The sequence below is a fragment of the Vulpes lagopus genome, chromosome 22 (assembly GCF_018345385.1).
Source record: "Vulpes lagopus strain Blue_001 chromosome 22, ASM1834538v1, whole genome shotgun sequence".
Lineage (NCBI taxonomy): Eukaryota > Metazoa > Chordata > Mammalia > Carnivora > Canidae > Vulpes > Vulpes lagopus.
This window is the reverse complement of record NC_054845.1, coordinates 4,795,842-4,818,739: the sequence shown is the minus strand read 5'-3', so window position 1 is coordinate 4,818,739 and position 22,898 is coordinate 4,795,842. Positions and strand designations below refer to the sequence as shown.

Sequence of the window (22,898 nt, the reverse complement as noted above, 5' to 3'; positions counted from 1 at the left end):
AGTTAGTGCTGGATTGGTCCTTAGTGGTTTACTAAGCCTTTCTGTGTCTCAGTTTCCTCATCTGTGGAAGTGGGGATAATAGTGCATGTTTCTGAGAATTAAATTAAATGATAGCATTATTGTCAAAACACAATGTCTCTTAAATTTTGTTTTGCTTCTGTGATCTGATAATGCATTTTTTGCTAGTTCAGAACATTTCTTTACAAAGGTTTTTGAGGGTTTTGTCACTGGAAGCAGCCCAGTCTATTCCTTTCACTGATTCTGATCATTTAAATGACAACTAAAGCACCATTCCGTTTGAAGCTTAAAAATAAAATGCATTGACTGAAATTTTAGTCTAATATACAAGAACTGTACCAATTCTTATAAAAGGATATCTGGGAAGATTTCTTATATTGCTAGAGAAAGCTGTTTTGATATCATATAATGATATGGTCCTTGTGTCTCTGTTATTCAGCACAGTTTCTGTGACTTTAATCAGACCACACATTTTTATTTTTTTAAACCCATAAAGTGACATGCCAATGACTATTCAGTGTTGTCAGTGAGGATAAATGCTGTGCTGATAAGCAGATATGCCACTGGACATCAAACCAAAGGAGATGAATAAATCAGCCACCTAATTTTAGACTCTAGCTGCAAGATCTTGAAGAACAACAGCGACAATAGATATTTCTCAAGGAAACTAGTCCATAAAATATAGCTATATTTTAAATTTTCTTTATTAATTCTCAGATTGTATGATGTGGAATTGATTGATTCAGTAATAAAAATTGCAAGAACCTGGAAGTGGTAATGTTAATGATAATAAGACCATTGTTAGTTTCAAAGTTGAGCTACTACCAAAGAAGGAAGGAAGTGGAAATACACTATTTAGAATAATCCTTGAAGGTAATTCCTTGAAGGTAGTGCTGTTGTTGAGAGAGGTCAAGGAACTGTGTGTTTTCCATTACCTGATTAATCAGGGAGATGACTGTGTTTCACTACCTTAAGATTATATTTCAATATGTCAAAAATACCACAATTATCTAAAGTCTTCTCTAGTTAGCACTTATTTCACAAAGGGTAGAAATAGAATTCTAGTGTGTACTTTGTATTTGTTCTCTCAGTATACTATCCCAACAGACAAGCAGCATTGCTGAGACTGAGACGCTTGGACATTAAGCTCATACAATGAATAGAAGACCGGCTGGATATAGAGCAGGTTCTCCATACGCTGTGACATAAAGTTCCTTGTTCTCTCCACCACAATGCAGCGCTGTAATGTGTCATAGAATTTCATGGTTTAAGAGTTCTTTACAACCCTCCGGTCCAGCCCATTTGAGAACTATCACCTGGGAAGCTTTTTAATCCAACTATTGCCAAAATAATACCAAATAATACCAAAAAATATATATAATACCTATATATATATAATACTAATAATATATAATGTAATATATAATATATATTGATACTAATATATATGAATATATAAGTATATATTATAAATATATATAAAATATATATATAAATGTGTGTGTGTGTATATATATATATATATATATATATATATATATATATATATAGGACTTTTTTCTCTCTTAAAATCAAGTAGCCCAGACCAATTTAACCATGTACCTAATGTATCCTTCTTAACATTTTTTCACACCATAAGTTTCAAGGGAGTGAATTACATCAATTGTGTTTTCCTCTAGGGTATGTAAGTTTCCTCCTGATAAAAAGGATAACAGTAAATATGTTCTTTAGTTTTTCTCCCAGAGAGAAGGAAAGAAGAATGGGGAAAAAAAAACAATTTAGAGTTAAAAGAGGCTTTTTTTTTTTCTTTTGTCAAAATATCGTAAAGACTTTGAAACTTCAGAAGTGCTCACCTAAGCAAAAAAGAGCACATCATTAGGCAAACTACTATATAACTGAGAGGTAAATACTAATAATATATGAAATAATGTGGTAAAAGGAATCTTTTGTGTTGCTAGCATACTCAGCTTATTTCCTCTTTTCATGAAGCTCTTAAAATCCCACATTCTGCACCAAGTCTTCCCTAAACTCGTAAGATGATCAAACATATCGCATCCGATCTAGCTATCCTACTTAGCTGTCAAATTATGATCTTTCTTACCTACTAAATTCTACCCTTCTCTCTTAACTGTAACATGTAAATATAATATTTGTTTGCCTACTCATTCACTATTCAATTGTTTTTTTTTTCACTTTGAGTCTTTCAGTAGTGTTTATTTCATATTTTAATTTTTTGAATGTATCTATGTAAAGAATTGTGAAATCTATCCTATGGTGGTACATGCAATAAATTATTTATGTGAACTATAGAAAAGAAATGGAGAGAATTTAGGGAAAAGCTCAAACATGGGCTTCCATGGCAAGTCTTTAAGCAGGCAAAGGCAAATGACTATTTGAATTTTATAGGCTAATTGCAACTAACTTCACTCCTGTGTGTGTGTGTGTGTGGGGGAGTAGTGGTGGGGGAGGGTGTTAGAGATAAGATCACTGCTGAAAAGCATGAATGAGGAGGAGAAACAAACAAATAATAACATTGCCTGGGGGCCATGTCTGCATATAAAGGTACTCTCGCCTTAGAGGAGGCTAGTTGACAAGGTCCTGGTATCTAGATACCTACTGTCCTGGTGGTAATCTGTTATATCCCCAATATCATTGTGGGTCTGGAATTTTGATATAAAATCTTGTTTTGGACTGAGGACTCAAGGAATTAAGTGGGAGCAATTCCAAAATGGATAGGATAGAAGCAGATTAGAAAATAAAAGAGAGGGATCCCTGGGTGGCGCAGCGGTTTGGCGCCTGCCTTTGGCCCAGGGCGCGATCCTGGAGACCCGGGATCGAATCCCACGTCGGGCTCCCGGTGCATGGAGCCTGCTTCTCCCTCTGCCTGTGTCTCTGCATCTCTCTCTCTCTCTCTCTGTGAGTATCATAAATAAATAAATAAAAAAAAAAAAAAAAGAAAATGAAAGAAAGAATTACAAAGAACTTCAAATAAAAAGTACCAACATTTTCAAAATGCATGAAGAAGTGTAGTTCTAAGAAATGCAAATAAAAAAAGAACAAACATAAAAATGAATCTATTCTAGATAAAACTACAATAATAGAACCTCTGAAAAAATTTCATTTTATTTTTATTTTTAATGTTTTTAGGATTTATTTATTTATTCATGAGAGACACAGAGAGGCAGAGACATAGGCAGAGGGAGAAGCAGGCTCCCCACAGAGAGCCTGAGGTAGGACTTGATCTCAGGACCCCGGGATCACACCCTGAGCTGAAGGCAGGTGCTCAACCACTGAGCCACCCAGGCGTCCCTCTGGAGAAATTCTAAATATGTTTAGGATTACCAAATAATTAAATAGAAATGTAATGTCCACTAAACATATGATGAAAATGAGTATATTATTCAGAGTTTTACAGAGAAATAGAACTGATAGGATATATGCATCTTTACATCTCTCTTTTTATATATACACATATCTGTACATCTATCTCTCCAAAAAAATACCTTCACTTAACATCTAGAATACTGTTTGACCAAATATCTGAGTATTGTGGTCTAGGCAGGTTGGCTTGTAGAATTAACCATCATCGTCGGGCAGGAGAAAAAAAGAAAAGAAGGAAGGAAGGAAGGAAAGAGAAATATGAAAAAGAATGTCAAAACTTGGAAACCAAATTTATATCTGGGGTAGAAGCTAGATTAGATTAGTCATGGTTGAAATAAGAAATAATGAATCAGTTGATCAATCTTAGATACCCCATCACTGTACACTGATAGGATGAAAAGACAGTTCAGAGGCCTTGATATATTGTTAGATAGACCATTTTTAAAGGAAGCTTACCCTGATGATCCATACTTAGGAAATTCTTAAAAGATCCACTTGAGTCAGACAAAAAAAAATGCAAATGAGGAGAGTAGAAATTTTAAATAACAAATCTTGATGAATTTACCTACGAATTATAAAAACATCACGGAGCTTCAGAGGACTTAAATTTCACCACAGTGTGACATTTAACAATATATAGCAAATAAAATTTACCGAACAAGAATTAATTAAGAATCCTGCGGCAACAACAATAAGATAAAAAAATAGATAAGTTTGCTCTCACCAAAATTAGGGACTTGGGTTTAACAAAAGCACTATGGACAGAGATAATGGATAAAAATAATTGAAAGAGAACACTCTCATTGTATTAAACCAGTAATGAGTAGATCTTTAGAATACAGTAGGAGCACTAGAAAATCAACAAATAAAGGACAAAAAATCCAACAGAGACAAAAAAAAATGAGCAAAGATACAAACAAGTAATTCATAGAAAGGGAAACACAAATATGAATATTTAAACTCATAAATAATTAGAGAAATTCAAGTGTTTAAAAAGGTGATATCTGCTTATAGTCATTGGGTTAAAAAACATTATAAAGTTGCAAAGTACCAAGTAGTAGTAAGAATTTTGGAATACTGGACTGCTCATGCACTGTTTGTGGAAGTTTACATTGCTTCGGCCATTCTAATGTGTAACACTTCCATACGTTGTCAAAATATTTATATTTATACTCTGTATACATTCATTTCATACCTGGCTGTACATATCACAAACAGGGCCATAAAAAGCCAAGTATAATGAAGTGAGGGAGTTAAAAGAGATCTTTATGTACCTAAGTGGAATTATGTACCTAAATGGAAACTATATAAATAAAATATAGTGATTTATGCTATGGATCCCTAAAAAATTAGAAGCAGCAAGCTAGTTGTGAACTCAGTAGAGCCAACAACTTCTAGGAACACAATACTTAATGAATAAAGTAAGAGACAGAATGTAGTCTTCACAAAAGACACTTTCTGTTCATTTAAAACATTCTCACAAAACATCCTATCCTGTTTTTTAAGTGGACATATAGAAGGATATGTATTTAATACAGTAGAATTTTTGCACCTGGGAGAATAGAAAGGAGAATGAAGTGTGAGATTTTAAAAATAAGAAATAGAACAAGGGGAGGTACCTTACACAACACAGTGATTATAATTTGCCAGAGAGTATAATTATTTTTCTCTTTATATTTGAGAGAATAGTAAAAAAATAAGATAATAAGAAATGATAATATTAGCTACTATACTCTGTGAGTAGAGAAAAAAATTGATGTCAACTAGATAATGTAGCAAGTTGAGGAGTTGTTAATGAGTAAGTGTGCACAGACAAGACAAGGGTGTCCACTGTCTCCTCTACTACTCAGTTGTTTTAGGTTCATTAGTCAATACCATCAGAGAACAGAATGAGAAGAATCAGCACCAGAAAAGTAGTGAAACTATTTTCGGATGATATGATTGTATAACTAGAAAATAAAAGGAGATCAATGCTAAACCGAACACACATAATAGAACTACTCAGTAACTTAGAAGAATATAACATTAATATAAATAGTCTTAGATTTCTGGTTGCTAGTTTGTCATCTCCAAGCTTGGACTTGACTGAAATGTAAAACTTCTGCTCTATAGTAAAACCCTATGAAGAGAATGAAAGATCAAACTCAGGTTGAGAGAAAATATTTGAAAACATACATAATAAAGAGCTTGTACCTAAAATATACAAAGAGCTCTTAAAACTAAACAATAAAAAAAAAATCTGATTAACAAATGGGTGAAAGATCTGAATAGACACCTCATCAAGGATACATAGATGGCGAATAAGTATATGAAAACATGCTCCTCATTGTTTACCAACTACGGAATTGCAAATTAAAACAATAAGACACTACTACACACCTATCAAAATATCTAAAATCTCCCAAACTGACTGTAACAGTTACTGGTAAAGCAATAGGAACTGCCATTCATTGTTGGTGGGAGAGCAACATACCACAGGCTCTTCCACAACCTTGGAAGAGAGTTTGGTAGTTTACCACGACATCTAGCAGTCCATCTCCTAGGTATTTACCCAACTGACCTGAAAAGCTCCCCATATTTTTAGTTAAGAAAAATCATGTTATCTGGGACTTGAGGAAGCTTGAAATATTTTCACTCCTCTTGTTTTCATAGCCAAAATGTGATTGCTGAAAAACACCCAGACTAGGATTTCAGCTTCAGTGAGGACAATATAAACTTTTTTTTAATAATAAATTTATTTTTTATTAGTGTTCAATTTGCCAACATACAGAATTACACCCAGTGCTCATCCCATCAAGTGCCCCCCTCAGTGCCCGTCACCCATTCACCCCCACCCCCGCCCAAGGACAATATAAACTTAATTGAAGTGTAAGGGGCAGTTACTGAGACAGGTTTTTCCCTCTACCCACAGGCAAACAGATACAAATGGAAGAGTACAATCTCCTGGAATATTACCTAAATTTATTCCAAGTTGAGGCTTAGATGCTTATGCATTTTGACCAAATGAAAAGATGCCTTCAGATACATCTTAACATTTTTTCTTATGATAAAGATAGATGGAGCATATTTTTAGCTATAAATGGGAAATCTCTTTTTCAGCAATTTTCATGCTCGACAAAAATTTTTGATAGAGGTGTAAGTTATTTTGCAAATACAAATAATTGAGTTCCCAAAACTTGAAACAATAAAGATATTATGAACATTTTCAGATTTTCAATAATAAAAGTAATCTGTTCATCATTAATTGTTTATCCACATGTAAAGGTGGTAAATACAATAATATTCAAATATTCAGACAAAGTTAAAATCATATCTCCTTTGAAGCTACTGAGGTAGAGAAAAAGAATAAATATAATTAACACCTATTTCCCACACAGTTTTGTAGTAAAACCCACAGATTTTTGTATCATATATTGTAAAACTAGTTTATACTTACGTACCAATAGATATGTATATTATATTAAGCCATGATATCCATATCATATGGATATTATTAGATTTCCTTTCCTTTTAACTTGTTCTAAGTTCTGGTATATACTTACATAATTGGCACATATTACTTATAACTTAAAACTTTATCAAACAATGTTTCTGATAAGTGGAGTACAACTTATTAGAAGCAAATTGCTAACAATAAATTACAATGTGTGGATATTAAGCATCAAGGACAAATCTTCAGTTATTCTGTTAATATACTTTTATATTTTAACTGAGTGGATAATTATATTCTTTATTCTTTGAAAGTGAAAACAGTTAAATTTCCCAGAGTAACAGAGAAGAATCAGATGAAAATTTCTTATACAACAAATGAAGAGAAAGATTTATGTTCAGAACAAAATTAAGGATTTATTGTTTTCAGGAAGGTTTGATTTATGAAACTTTCATATATGAAAGTGGTTTACCCTTCCTTGATGCTGCTATATCATAATATGTTTCTTTATAAACTACACTTAAAATTAGTCTAATATGGTGATGCAAAAACTGGGAGAGCTTAACTTCTCTACATAAACATTGATGTTTTCATTAGCGATAAAAATCTAAGTTTTGTCTAATAACATAAAAATTATACCTTTAATATTTTAAAGTCTTAACATCTTATATTTTAGAAAAAAAGTGACTCATTTGTTATTAGTACAATATATAATTAATATTTCAGTGTTATGTTTTTACCTGGCTATGTGTATATCCTTTAAGGAAACTCCATTTTTCAGAATCTACTTTACTATAAAATAAAATAAAAACATGGGCTTTTAAATTGTCAAGGTATTTATGTTAATTTATGCCATTAAATATTAATTATTATTAATAAACTTTAAAACTCTCAAAGCCCCTATTTGTATTAGTAAAAAAAGATATATATCGAAAAACAATGAGTTATAAAGTTATTTTGTATCAGTTAAAGATGTTCCTTTTGGGAGGAAAAGTTTTCAACTGACTCAGATTACTATGTCCACAGATACATCGCTGAGATGGAAGGTACCTGCTTTATGATGGGGTTTATCTACATTCATTCATTAGGGTTTATCTTCCATCTATTAGTGTTTCAAAGGCACCCAAGTGCTTACTGTCTCCCGCTCTCCAGGTTCTATTGGTGATTGTGTAAAAATATCCAGTAGGATGGTGAAGAGCCAAATCCTTGTAAACTAAATGGAGCCTGGCACAAAATTTCATGCATCCCTTACGCAGAATGATCTAATCCTGTTCTTACCAGGTGAAAGCAAACTGTTTATGATATTCTATGCATATTGGAATGGAGAAAAAAGAATTCTGGAATCACAGCTATATTCCAGGTACTATAGGTGATATTGATTTGCTCTACTACAAAACATAACAGATTATTAAACAAACAAACAAACAAACAAACTCAGAAGATCCCTGAGTTTGAACATTGGTCCTAAAATAAGAATTTAGGACACCAGAATATTTACTTACCATCTCCCATCCACAGGGGTTAACTAATGTACTCTGGTGGGGGTGGGGGTACATTAGTTAATGTACTTCAGCCCATCCCACCTGACTGTTTCTGCAGTGAGTAAAATCCCTCAGGCAGGAGAGGCAAATGTAATAAAAAGCCATCCATGTGTCTAGGAAAAATGAAAGTGCAAGAGAAAAGAGTGCCCCTATATGGGTGTGTCACTGATAGCATCTGCTAAAAAAAACTTAAAAATAAAATCTTCACTTGATACCTCTACTCCAGCTACTGCCCTATTTCTCCAGTTACTGCCCTATTTCTCCCCCTTTTATTTATTTTTATTTTTTTTATTTCTCCCCCTTTTAAAGCACAATTCCCTTAATAAGTCTTTCATATTTGTGTTTCCAGTTTATTATATTCTCTCTTCAACCAACCCCAATCATTTTCTCACACCCTACGTATCACTGAAATGATCCTTGTCTACACTGGTGCAGCGTATAGTTCTGTGTGTTCTCATTACTCAGGGGTACCTAGCATGTGGAGGATGCAATCTAGCGTGTATTCTACTCACCAAACCATGCACTTGGGTCCATATGCTTCCAAAGAGAAGCAGTATTTTTTTTTTCTCATTTGAATAAATGCACAGTGTAGCTGCTGTGACCTGCTTATTGGTGTCACCAGTGATTGCTTACCTTGCTAACATCAACGACTGATTCTGAGGAATCCTCTCAGGCTATGAGCAGCATTTGTCAGAGGTTACTACTCACTTTCTCCTACTTTGCTTCTAGTACAGTGCATGGTCCTGTTGTTGTTGGTTTTTTTAAAATTTTTTAAATTTTTATTTTTTTGATGCCATTGCTCATTTTTGCCGATTTCTTCTCATCTCTCAGATCTCTAAAACTTTGCGTGTCCTATAGCTCAGACTTTGAGAACTTTTTTCACTTTGTATCAACATATTCTTCTTTGGTGATTTCATAAATTCTCATACTTGATGACCGCCCAAGTTGTATTTAGCCTTGATGGTTATCCAGCTTGACTTTACAATAGTCGATCGTCTACTGTCTATTCCAATCAGAAATCTTGTTCTCACCTCCTACCCTTAACAACTACAGATCCATGCCTCTCCCCCTTCTTTCAGTAAGTGACTATTCCATTCTTTCCCTTGTTCAGGGGAAAAAAAAAAAAAAAAACAACAACCTTAAACATCTTAACTTCTCCCTTTGTTTACCCACTTCCATGGCCAATCCAGGCAAATTCTGTTAATTTCACTATTTCACTTTCAAAATTTATCGTAAATCCTCAGGTTATAGATAGTGTTTAAAGCCATGAAACAAAGTAATGAGATTACTAAGGGACTCTGTCTTGAAAGAGAAAAATATGTTGGTATTTATTGAGCTTTACTATGTGCCAGGCACTTTCACCTACATTAAAACCTCTAAATCACCCAGTATACACAGTGCTGGTTATCTGCATCAGGAATGTTGTTTCCCCCAACAAGAAGAAACCCCAGTACTCTGAGTTTCTCTGTAGAAGTTGCTACACCCTCCAGTCCATACCAAATTTGCATTCTGTGCTCTGGTGCTGGTGGCATATAAGAGTTACACACTACTCTCACTACAGTGAGAATAATTCTTCTCTTTCACTTCACTTGCTTAGCATTAGACCCAAAGAAGTATTTTCTTATTTCTCTGACATCAGAGAGAAGGAAGACACCTTTTGTTTCTATTTGCAGCTCTTTTTTGCTTAAGGATCAGATACATCCCCATGGATCTTCGTCTCCAGTGTTTCAATAAAGGTCATTACATTCTACTCAAACCTTCCTACCTCTTTTAGGATATCTTTTTTTCCAAGGCGGTTGCCAAGTCTTTTAGCTAAATAGATCTTGGTGGAATCCTAAACTTGTTTAATCATTACGTCAGTGTTTGTCGAGAACCAGCTTTGCAACAGGTAGACATTTGTGAACTTGTGTTTATACTGATACCTTTCACTCTAATCTAAGCACCTGAATTGTCAACTGAATTTGCAAAGGACGTTCTGGACTAATTCTGAATTTAAACATAGAATTTGGTTTTGGTCAAATCTCCATATGTTCCCTTTCACTTCTTAATTTTTCTGCTGATTACTTGCTATTCCCTTCATGATGCTTTTTTTTCCCCCTTAGTTGTTAGGCAAGATGCATGAATACTATCTGTGGCTCAGCTTGAAGTTTAATATTAGTGGTTTTCTTTGCTAGCGTGCCCTTTGATATTGACATGGCACTGCAGGGATGGCATTAATGATAAACCCCAATTTATTACTATTTTAAGTCATCTTATTCATTGACTATAGTCTGAAGAGCTAAAAGGCATTTTAAAAAAATGACAACTAGTAATTTATGTTTACTGCAGTCCCTAGAGAGACACATCAATATCAAAGTTCCAGGGCTGGCTGAGAGAGTGACTGTCTCACCATACCACAGAGAAGCCTCCAGGGACCCTTTGGCAGTTTGTTGGATTTTTTAGCAAACGATGAGGAAGATGGTACCTGAAGAGAGGAAAAGTTGGGAGGGGAAAAGTTAAGATTGAGAAGGAATTTATTAGATATAACATATGAATAATAAACGTAGTCAGCATTACCAGAATGCATATAAAGATAGCTTTTAATGGTATTACACAATTTTAAACTCATCTTTTCCTTTAAATTTCAGATTTTAGACTCGAGCATCTTTGATTTAGGTAGAACTATTGTTAATTTTTATTTTATTTTGATATTTTAGAAAATACTTTGTTTTGATATTTGGAAAATTCAGGATGGTATATGCCACCCTGGGTGAAACGCTAGTACTAAGGGAAGTCTATATAATGTAACTTTCAAGTACTAGGGGACGTTTTCTTAAGGAGTGGCACCTAATTACTGACAGGAGGCCTGGCTAGAAACTATCCTGGGAAAAAGGGAGTAAATAGATTTTTTTAATAAAGAAAGGATTATATGGACAAAGATCTAGAAACAAAACAGCCCAATTATCTTTAACCATACATTTAGCATGGCCTCTATGTCTGAAGTGTTAGGGGTGGATGCTGAGCTGGGAGAGGAGAAAGTTCAGCAAGGGTTTTTGAAGGGTTTTCAGCAAGCCATTTTGAATTAACTTGTATGTCATTTAATGTTATTAGAGAATTCTAGAGACAACTTGGGACAATAGAAGAATTTTAAGTATTGGAGTGATAATATATATACTTTATGCTCTAGAAAATGTTTCCAAAATTTGTTAAGAGTTTGGCTTACAAAGGGGCAGACTAGAAGTGGTAAAAACAGGTGGGAGGCTTTATTAATAATCCAGGCAAGGCGGAGTGTCACCTAGTGTTTAGTCTGGCCACATGTTTTGATATTTAATTACATTTTATCATATCAAGTTTTCAATTTTATGAAAAAAAAGTATTGTCTCCCCAGGAACTTAAATTTGAATTTTCCTTCTTTTGAATGTTTACTGTACTTTGTTGGTATTATGACATTAATAACATTCTATCTCCTACTACGGTTTTGTGTATTCACTTATAGCTTTCCCCAATATTTGCTGAAATCTTGGAGCATTGTGTGATAATTTTCTGCTTATTTAGTTTTGTATTGGAGAGATATCTGTAAAAGCGCTTATAAATTTTTAACAAATACATTATTACTTTACCAAGTATCTCCAGAATTCATGTTGTATCGACAATTGGATAAATTAATATTTGCAAGCGAGCTAATGAATAACAGTATAACCCATCTAACCCAACCCGAAATGTGGGCATCTCTAGTATCTGAAGCTTGCTCTATTCATAGATAATCCAACAATGATCCAGGGTGTTTTAGTATGAATGTCTCCCCAAATAGGTACTAGACAGATAAGTCCCCCAAATTTGGAGGTTTTTAATTACCATAAATAGCACTGATACATTAGAATTGTATATATAAAGGCTCAAGATGTGATTAAATCGAAATGTAGTTTTAAATATTTCAGTTCATCTAGAGTCTTCAAGTGATGTTAAGACCCTGAGTGCATCTTTGGATACTCTCGATACCTGTTACCTACAAGAAGAGTAACTCATTTTAATGAGCCAAATTTCTTATACTCAAATGTTGTAAGATGGATGCTGGGTGCTTTATGGGAAGGCTTGGCACACATTTAGTGTTTATCAGAAGATAGCTTTAAGTTATAAATGATTTTAGATACAGGGATATTCTCAGGGAAATTTGCAGGCCTGTAAAAAAAAAAAAAAAAAAAAGATACCATAGCAAAACCAAACTAGCTATATGATGAATTGTTACACAGACCGGGGTTGTGGACCATGCTAGTGTTTGCTGTATGGGGATAGTTTATAGTGAGAAAGCTTTATTCTTTACATTGGGAAATACACAGAGCCATAAAAATGTGACGGTTGGTTTAACCTATAAAGAGTTTTCTAATCAGTTAGTTCCTGACAGGAGGTGGAAATTGTATCTTATGAAAGATTTATTTTATTCCTCTCCCTTTAATTTTCAGAGCTCAGGAATGCTTTGAAGATGTTAGAGAGAACCTTATAAATTTTCACAGCATCATATAGAAGCTGTGTGACTAGAAAACATACCAAGAAAATACTAACTTGTTTGCACATGCTTCCTAGTTTCATTAATTCACTCCACATTCATATTGATAAAGATGGAAATTATAAAGGGACTGAATTTATGGATTGAGTTACCAATTTAATCTCCATGGCAACATACAAAAATGATAAAGTAATTAAATGTAACATTTATGGTTTGCTGAATTATTTAGTTGTCTGGTAATTATTAGCATGATTATAAAATGACATAAACAACTGTGGCTCAAATGTGTGATTATGTACAATATACGGCAAGCTGGCACTTATTGAACATATTTTGCTGATTTTACAGGCAATTAATAAATACTCACATTGTGCAGCTGTGCTGAGAACACTAAATAATTTACCAGGAAGCATGCCTGTGTGTGTGTGTGTGTGTGTGTGTGTGTTTGTGTGTGTTTCATCTAGATAGCCTTATACTGGTACTGAGCTAAGTCATTAATAGATCTAAATGTAATTTAACTATTTAAGTAGTAAAAATGTTTTAAGTGGAAGTAAGCCTCATTTTTTGGATCCCATTTTCAGCCTCATTTTGATTTCTAGACAGAACATACCGTCACAACTATTATAGTAAAAATATTCTATATTTACACTTTTGTCGAAATTACCAATAGACATATACTTTTTTTCAGTCCTGTCTGCTGGACAAGCAGGGGCTCAGGGTGTGGAGGTCAGTGTAGGGTAGAGTATCTCAAAACATGGGTTTGTTTATTTATTTATTTGTTTATTTTAAATATTTTATTTATTTATTCATGAGACATAGAGAGAGAGAGGCAGAGACAGAGGCAGAGAGAGAAGCAGGATCCATGCAGGGAGCCTGACGTGGGATTCGATTCCAGGACACCAGGATCGAGACTTGAGCCAAAGGCAGGCACCCAACCATGAGCCACCCAGGCATCCCTCAAAGCCTAGGTTTAGAGTGAGAGAATCCATATACCTGCTTTATGGCTGCAACTGATGAACCAGAACAAAAATACTAGAACTAATGTATTTCTAATAATTAAAAATCTGAAATTCAGTTCAAACCAATTCATTAATCTGAAAGTGGGCAATCAGGGAATAAGAGTACAAAACATATAAAGTTCATAAGACAGAAGCTGGAAAAAATTAACTCACCACACACACACATGCTTATATATACACACATGCATACACATCAGTTTATTTTTTTTTTTTATTTTTTATTTTTTACACATCAGTTTAAAATACAAAGTAGGGATGGACCCTAAAGCAATTTCTGCAAAGACCAATGAATAGATGTAGTGACTTTTACTCTTGGATGTCCAGGGCAATATCAATATGGGAGGGAAGGCTGGATGGATGATATTATAGGAACTGTTTGGTGGGAGATACAAGTTTTGATAGGGGCTGGACATAGCTGAGCGATCTCCACGCCCTTAGATAGACGTATGTCTGAGGTTGGAAAATATAGCACAGGAGGCACTATACTGTCATCAATTTTTCCAAACCAGTAATAAAATCAGTAATAATGATGATAATAAGAATACTAGAATTGATGACCGTTATTTATAACCCCTTACTCCCACCCAGAGAACCACCCTCACCTCTTCCACTGTTTACTATTTCTGTGGATGTGCACGCTGGGCATCAAGTGATTCCATTCCCTGGGAATAATGCTTGATACTTCCTTCACAGACCTTTGCCTGGCCTCATCACGGCCTATCCTTATGTCCTGTTTATGGTACTTCTAAATATCCTTCATCTTATGATTCTCTTCATTTCTGTCCCTTTCACCTACTCCAAGCCATAATCCTGGATCAACTGGAATATATAATAAATGCTCATCTTGATTAAAAAACCAAAACCATTTCATTTGTTCTCCGCTTACTTCCTTTGTGGAAGCATAATTCTCCATTCCTTAAGTCTTGCAAGAGTGAACTAGAGAGTGAAAAACTTCCTTGATCAAGGCTTGAAATATGCTTCTGTATAGTTGGGTGTCCTTCTACCCAACTGTGCTGGTGAAAGACATGCCCATCTAGGTCAGTAGGGAGGATGAGACAAGGTGAACACACAGCTTGCTGTAAAAAGTTAAAGTAATTATCTGAAAATTAATACCCAATTCTGAATCATCAACCGTGGATACCGCTGAATGTGAATCAGTACAAGATTGTGTTAAAACAAAATGAAATGAAAATCTATCTCTAAATTCCTAATGCATCACACGAGGTCTAGACTAAAACAGTATTTCCAGTGTATGGAAGCGATGGTGATGTTGAAGACCACGATATTGAAATTCACCTTTATGAGCCGTTATGCATGCCCAGGCATGAACAGAAATGAAGGCTCCAATCATAGTAATGAAATATCTTCAGACGTAAAATGATGCATGGGAAGTAGTGGATAGCTAATGCCTGAGGAAGTAATGGGTTTTAGAAGATGATACAAAAGAATAAAGATGTGGCAAAAGAAAATAAACTTCTAGATCAATAATAAAACCTCAAGGAGGCAGAAGTATTTTAGTGCACTTAAGTGTGTATCATACCATGGGATGCCAGTCGTCTCATGGCTTTCTTCACAAAAGTGTGTTTAGAATGATAGTGAATGGATAAATGATTTATTCTGCTAAAAGAGACCTATTCTGGAAAGTCATTAATACCCGTATAGTGAAACCAATAATGGCGACAATGTGAATTTGCAAGTAGCTCTGCACGTTGGATATCTACAGACAGAGCTGGAGGCAGGGAGGTCTAGGCTACTTGTGATGCCTGTGGCTGATAGACGGGCTCGTGTGTCAATGTAATGTCTCTTTAACGATTCTAGAAATACTGAAGAATGCTTGATGGGGGCTAGATTCCTCCTTAGATTCGGGCTCATTCACATATGAACATAAATTGTAAACATGATTTTACATTTTGTCAACATTAGAGGATACCAGGTAAGAGGAGGACATCACACTTGCCAGTTACTGAGTAGAATTAAATGGCCATGCCAATATTATTTTCCATATTGTATAATCCAAAATAAAAATAACTACAAATTTGTTCATGAGAAACTAGGTGATCAGTATACATTAAAAAACTTGCTTTCATGCTTTTACTAACTCTCCCTCCCAAACTTATTTTTTCTTCTATGCTATCTTACTGTTTCTGAGTTTTGTCTGAATAATGGTAGAAAATCAGCTAGCCATTATTTAGAAATATGTTCTTTGGAAAATTGTTACCATGAGTACATAAGAAGTATAAGCAGTAAAAGCTCCATGCTGAAGTGTAAACATGTTTGTGATATTCCTAAAAGTATTTTCCTGATATTGTCACTGTTTGGTTGGCCATAGCTTCTCAGAGAGCAGCCAGGATTCCTGGTAGCTGACTTGGAGACAGTGGAACTGAAAACAATCACAAAAAAATAAATTCCCTATTTTGTATACAATATTTAAATAAAAGAATGTAATTAATAAAAATCCTTTGAATTGAAGGAGTTCAATGTAGCTTAGTTTTTGAAAGCAAATCTATAGTCTTTGATAAGTAGAAACACTAGCAACTCCAGTATTTTTGTATTTTGTGAAAAAACAGCAATTGTAATTTCTATGATTGTTTATTTCTATATCAAAAAATAAAAGCACTCATTTATTTATTAATTCTCAAGTGTGCAAAGATTTTGGCCAAATCAAATCTAGGTACCTAAAAAAAATGTAATACATGGCATGAATAAATGCACATGAAGGTGACAAGAATGTGAAAAAACAGTAAGAAGAATGAATAGTAGGTGAAAAGAAAAAATAAGTGATTCAGAAAATGATGTAAGAGAATGGCAATTTCAGGATGAACTATTTTCTGTAGTGACACTAGGTTTTATACTTCTGGGATTTGCAAGAAATGTAGAAACCCATTTGAAACTCAGAGTGATATAGAAAGAACCTAGCAAACACTTATGGTTCCAGATCTTTTCAGAGATTCAGTATTATTTCTATTTTATTGATGATTACAATTAGGCTGCAAGATGTGAAATACATTATAAGGTCACAGAGTCTTATGTGTTGAAGTATCTATTCCCATGTGCTTATACAAATACGAGCTCCAGGTTTTGCTTTGGGCTTTGTGTAATGATCTCTACTCACGTGTGTCTGCGTGTGTGTTTTATTTTGGTTTGTTTTCTCAAGTAAGCCTCAAAGAATTATAACACGTGTTTTGGGGATACAGGCACATTTCTGTAGGCATTATTTATTTCTTAAACAGTCATAATTAAATATTCGTAGGCTTTTTAATGACATGATAATACAAAGGCATGGAGTATGGGCAGTTATGTCACAGGAGACCCTAAACGATTATTTTATTCCCCCCCCCCAGTATTTTTCTTTCTTTCTTTCTTTCTTTCTTTCTTTCTTTCTTTCTTTCTTTCTTTCTTTCTTTCTTTCTTTCTTTCTCTCTTTCTTTCTTCTTTCTTTCTTTCTTTCTTTCTTCTTCTTCTTCTTCTTCTTCTTCTTCTTCTTCTTCTTCTTCTTCTTCTTCTTCTTTTTGTATCTCTCTCTCCTCCATTTAAACATCTGGCTCCTATCAGAGGAGGAATGTAAGAGAAAGGATAGCAGTGCAGAACACTTATTCCTATATTTAATTCCAAAAAAAAAAAAAACCCTAAGCTCTGACATAGACAAACTATTAGGGAGAAACATAGATGGAGCAGACCTCACTCCAATTCCCACATCATTGTGCCCCCACCAGAATCTTCTGGGCTTGGCAGAAGGTGACATTGGTATATACATATCTACGTTTCTTTGTCGTTGCATTACATCTTGGTTTAAGATCAAAACTCTGAAACGACAGCAAGTCTCCAGAAAGGTAACATCTGAAGGGTCTTAGCTTCTTGACAGCCTCATTCTGAGTTTTATTTTAAAGAGTACTATGAAAGCAGTGGAATGGTTTCTAGCTGCCTCCTCATGGTATGGAAAGTAACAGAGAATCATCTCCAACCTGAAGTGTCCATGTGGTTGGGAAAACAGAGTTGAAATAAGAAACCACATGTTCACCAATGGGGGGCGAGGAAGAATGAGAGAGTTATCAAGAAAGATGTGGTCTATGTATACAATGGAATATTCCTCAGCCATTAGAAACGACCAATACCCACCATTTGCTTCAACGTGGATGGAACTGGAGGGTATTATGCTGAGTGAAGCAAGTCAATTGGAGAAGGACAAACAGTGTATGTTCTCATTCATTTGGGGAATATAAATAATAGTGAAAGGGAATATAAAGGAAGGGAAAAGAAATGTGTGGGAAATATCAGGAAGGGAGACAGAACATAAAGACTCCTAACTATGGGAAACGAACTAGGGGTGGTGGAAGGGGAGGAGGGCGGGGGGGTGGGGGTGACTGGGTGATGGGCACGGGGTGGGGGCACTTGACGGGATGAGCACTGGGTGTTTTTCTGTATGTGGGTAAATTGAATAAAAATTAATTTATAAATAAAAATAAATAAATAAATAAATAGAGGTCTAGATGCTTGAAAAAAAAAAAAAAAAAAAGAGTTCTCAAGAGATGCCCGTGTGGACAGATGACTTCAAGATGAGGCAGGTGCTTCTCTTTATAGAACATCTAGATGTTACACAAGCTTCCAGGAACTTCAGGGCAGCTCTAGGAAATCGAGCAGATCCCATTTGACTATAATCATATTTCTTCAGGGGTGTGGAACATGAAATAAGCATTAACTCAAGTCATATAAAAGATGATTCTACTCTGAAATGGTTTTATGTGTCTACTTGACTGGGCTATGGGGTACTCAGATATTTGATCGAACATTATTCTGGGTTTTTCTGTGAGGGTGTTTTTGGATGAGATTAATGTTTAGATCTGTAGACTGAGTAAAACAGATTGTTTCTCTCTAATGCGAGTGAGTCTCCAATCAGGTGTAGTCCTGAAGAGAAGAGAAGGTGAACCTTTTCATTTATTTACAAATAAGTCTGAGGTTCCCCAGCAGTGCACCATTCATTTTCCAGGGGCATGGAGAGATATTTAAAACTTTCTGGGAACCTTAGTAGCAATGTTTTTCAAACATCAAGACAACTATGAGCTTCAAGTAGTTTCCACATTTGATGGGTGACGACTTTTTGATGATCTTCTATGTACATGAAGCTCTGTTTTTAAGCAGTTGTGAAGAGAAGTGAGTTAGGATGACAGTCTATGTGGACAAGGGAATGAAGGTTTGAGATGTTACGTAGTGATAACTTGGTGCCATGTTGTTGGGACATAAATACATATTAATATGTTTGGACCTAACCATGCAATAAATAAAATTGCTAGCTATTTCTTTTGGCTTAAGGGGGCATGGAAAAATTACGGATACTCGAAATTATAGAGAACTTTGATGAATCCATTGATTCAATAAACATTATTTGAATCCTGTGTGACAGGTGCCGTCCATGTTCTGGGATACAGTAGTGCATCAAACAGTCATGGCTGCTGGCTCCATGGACTTTACTGTCTAGGGCAGGCTTTGGCCAAGGTGCTAATATTTGACAAGACAGCACAAGCATATGAATTATGCTGAATAGAGTGAACACTCTCTACTCTTTATATGTCTTGTTATCAGCTGCAGTCCCTTTTCACTCCTAGATTTTTTTTTTTTTTAATTATGTGTGTTCTATGTCAGGGTTGTTCCTGGGTAACACTGTAGGACAGATGGAGTGTTGGGCACCCTCTGGCATTTTTTCCTGTGTCCTTCATCCATTCATGGCACAATTCCTCTTCAAGTCCCTAGACTATTATTGGCTTTTGCGGCTCCACAACTTTATTTTGCCCTTTCTTCTAGGATAGCTTTATTAGAAATGGCCCATGTTACAGCCTACACCTCTGAATTTCACTCATCCATTAAAATATCCATTTTCTGAGTAAATTGCATTTTAATAGAATAATTCAAAGTAATAAATGGAGTTATTTCAGTAGAAATATATGTATATACATTCATGTACTGAGTGTGAACTCAGGAGAGCATATTATGGGAAATTCTTGGGAAAGTCTAATATTGTAACATAGTATCTACTCATCTCAGTGAAAAGGGAAATTATCTCCTTTTATGTGTACAAAGCTAGATATTTGATTATCATATATTTTTATCATTTGTCCTCAGTAAGTTCCTTTGCATTCCATCTGTACCTTACCTATTTTAGTTGCTTTTTATTATTACCTAAAACAAATATCCCCCTGTATCTTCTCACTCTCCCTTGTATACATGAACACTTTCTTAACATTTCCCTAGTCTAAGTATTTCTCCAGTTTAGAATTCCTGGAAGTTTATACTCTTCTAAGCCATATCCTTAAGTCCTTTAAGGTCAATATTTTCTGATAAATTGAACCTATAAATACCATACTGCTTGTCCTAGATCCTATTGTTCTTATTATCTATATCATCCATACTTTTGCATATAGATTTAACCTCCAATTCTTTATTCTGGAATTTTAACATTTTTGTCTCCTCTGCATTACTGGCCAGATAGCTTGTAGACTCCTTTTAAGTTTATGGCCATCTCTGTTACTCTTGAAGTAATTTTGTTCTGAGATACAAAAGTATTTTAGCCTTTTTTTTCCCTAGAGAAATGAAGCCTGAGTAATTATTCATATTCCTGTTCTTTCTTGAAAGATGTAATTCAAAACAATGGTGAGGGAAAAAGAGTTATGAGGCAGAGAATAAGGAAAAGCAAAGATAAGATGGGACTGTAGGACTGGTTACAGCTTTACCAGAAGACAGAACTGCCACATGGAAGGTCTTTGAAGAAGCTATGAATCACTGCCTTGAGTTGCAAGAACATGATAGGATGGATCCTTCCTATATTCTGTCTCCTTTTTGCTAAAATTTACCCCAAAGAACACCTGCACCTTGAACTTGCAGTCTGTGTTTCTCAGACCTCTGGGTCACTTTTGCAAAGCTCTACCGTATTCCATGCTTGGCCTGGACAAAACAAAACAAAACAAAAACAAAAAAATCTAGCATTTGTTATTTTTATAAGGAAAAATTATGCTCAGTATTTGAAAAAAAAATTTAATCTTATATTACCTTATGTTAATTAAGTAGTAAAACAAGGATAGGTTTACTGATTTATTTAATGAATAATTTATTACATGCCAAATATGCCAAACATTTGTTTTAGGTGATGCTGTTTGATGGGAGTGAACTAATACACAAATTTACCTCTTACCATGTACCCTACAAGTTAGTGGAGAGAAATGAACACAAAATAAAATAGCTAAGTAAATTGTGTGATATTTTTGATGGTGATAACTCTGTGAATGAAAGCAATGAATTAGATAATGTGCTGAATGAGAGTCTATGGAATTTAAAATAGGTGTGTTTGTGCAGCCCTCTTGTAAAAGATGGCATACGAGCGGGGATTCAAAAGAGGTGAATGAGTGAGCAAAAATTTAAAGGACGGTAAAGTGTTTAAGGCAGAATGAAAAGCTAGAGCAGAATTCCTGACATGGAAATATTCTTGATGTGCTCGAGAAGCAGAAAGGAGGTCAGTGTGGCTAAAGCAACGTGTGTTAGTGAAAGAGAATATTAAGAGATAAAATCAGAGCAATAGCAGGACCCAGAAAATGTTAGGCCTTTATTTATGTATTAGATTTTATTTTTCATTTACTTGAGAGAGAGAGAGCACGAGAGAGGGGAGGACCAGCTGGATGAACAGATTCCCCCCTCAGCAGGGAGCCTGATCCAAGGCTCCATCCCAGGACCCTGGGATCATGACCTAAGCTGAAGACAGACGCTTAACTGACTGAGCCGCCCAGGTGCCCTAATGTTAGGTCTTTAAAGGTATGCACAGATTTTGGCTTTTATTTTGATGGAGATGGAAAGCATTATGGGGTTTTGAGCACAGGACAGACTTAATCTGACCTATTTTAACAAGATCTCCGTGACCACTTCTCTAAGACTAGTTAGTGGGCCATTGCTGTCATGGTGGTTTACATCAGACAAGTTGGTATGGAGTGATGTATTGTGAGATCTCAAACCTTATGTGCTATCTGGACATCTGTCAGCCTCCAGACCAGCTGTACGTCACCTGTTCCTTAAATTGATAAGTTTCACTTCCCTGCCAGCCCACAGAGTTATTCCAACAAGTGAATCACCGATGGAAACCAGGGGTCACCCAATTCTCTCATTACTAACAGGTCTGCCTTCCATAGCCCCTTGCTGGTTTACTCTGCAGAACGGAGTGATAATTTTCATTATATTTGAAAGTGAAGCAATACAATTTGTGTGTAGACTGAGTATGGAGTGCAAAAATAAAGAGGATTTAAGAATAGCTCCATGGGAGAGCGAAAGAAAGAAGAGAAAAGAAAAAATGTGCTTTTTAACCCAAGCTACTGGAATAATACAGTTGCTGTTAAGTGACATCGGGAAGACTGTGAGGAGAACATATTGGGGTGGGTGGATCAGGAGTTTAGTTCTGGATATATTTTGTTTGAGGTGTTGTATCATTTTGGGATTGGCCATGCAAATGAAATACTTTATGTATTTTTGGAATGAAGCCATACGAAGACATGGGATAAAAAGAGACTGCATGTGGGTAGAGAGGGGGTCTGCGGTGGCCACGGAAATGAGCTGCCCAGATCCCCCTCCAGCGGCTGGGAGCACTGTTAGCATGTCGCCTCCATCTGAGAACTACTTCAGGGTTGGCTTCAGTTGCCTTTGCTGGGCCAATGACTGGTGGAGCCAGAGCTAGTAAAACCTAGACCACATCAGCCCAACTGAGGGCAGTTCTGACTCACTTCTCCCACTGCCCAATCCTGCCCCCTCTCTTTTTCAAGGTCTTCTTCCCCAATACATGGGCTGTGTGCCACACTCCATCCTGGGGTCTTTTTTCAGAGAACTGAACTTGTAATATGGTCCAAAAATTGAACATTAATAGCCCTCATGTACTTAGAGGTTAGAGATTCAAGGGCCAACCATAAGAGTAGATATCCAGGCAAGTGAGAGAAAATCTGAAGTGTACTTCCTTCTATCCTAAAAGATGACGGTCATTCAAAACATGGGGACAGATCGCC

The 22,898-nt window shown here is 35.4% G+C and overlaps 1 long non-coding RNA gene across 1 annotated transcript in view; it reads left to right on the top strand.

Annotated features, from left to right (window-relative positions):
- The window catches only part of LOC121480739, a 35,631-nt gene that overhangs the window by 3,918 nt on the left and 8,815 nt on the right, over window positions 1-22,898 (top strand). The gene's annotated exons all lie outside the window — the stretch shown is intronic.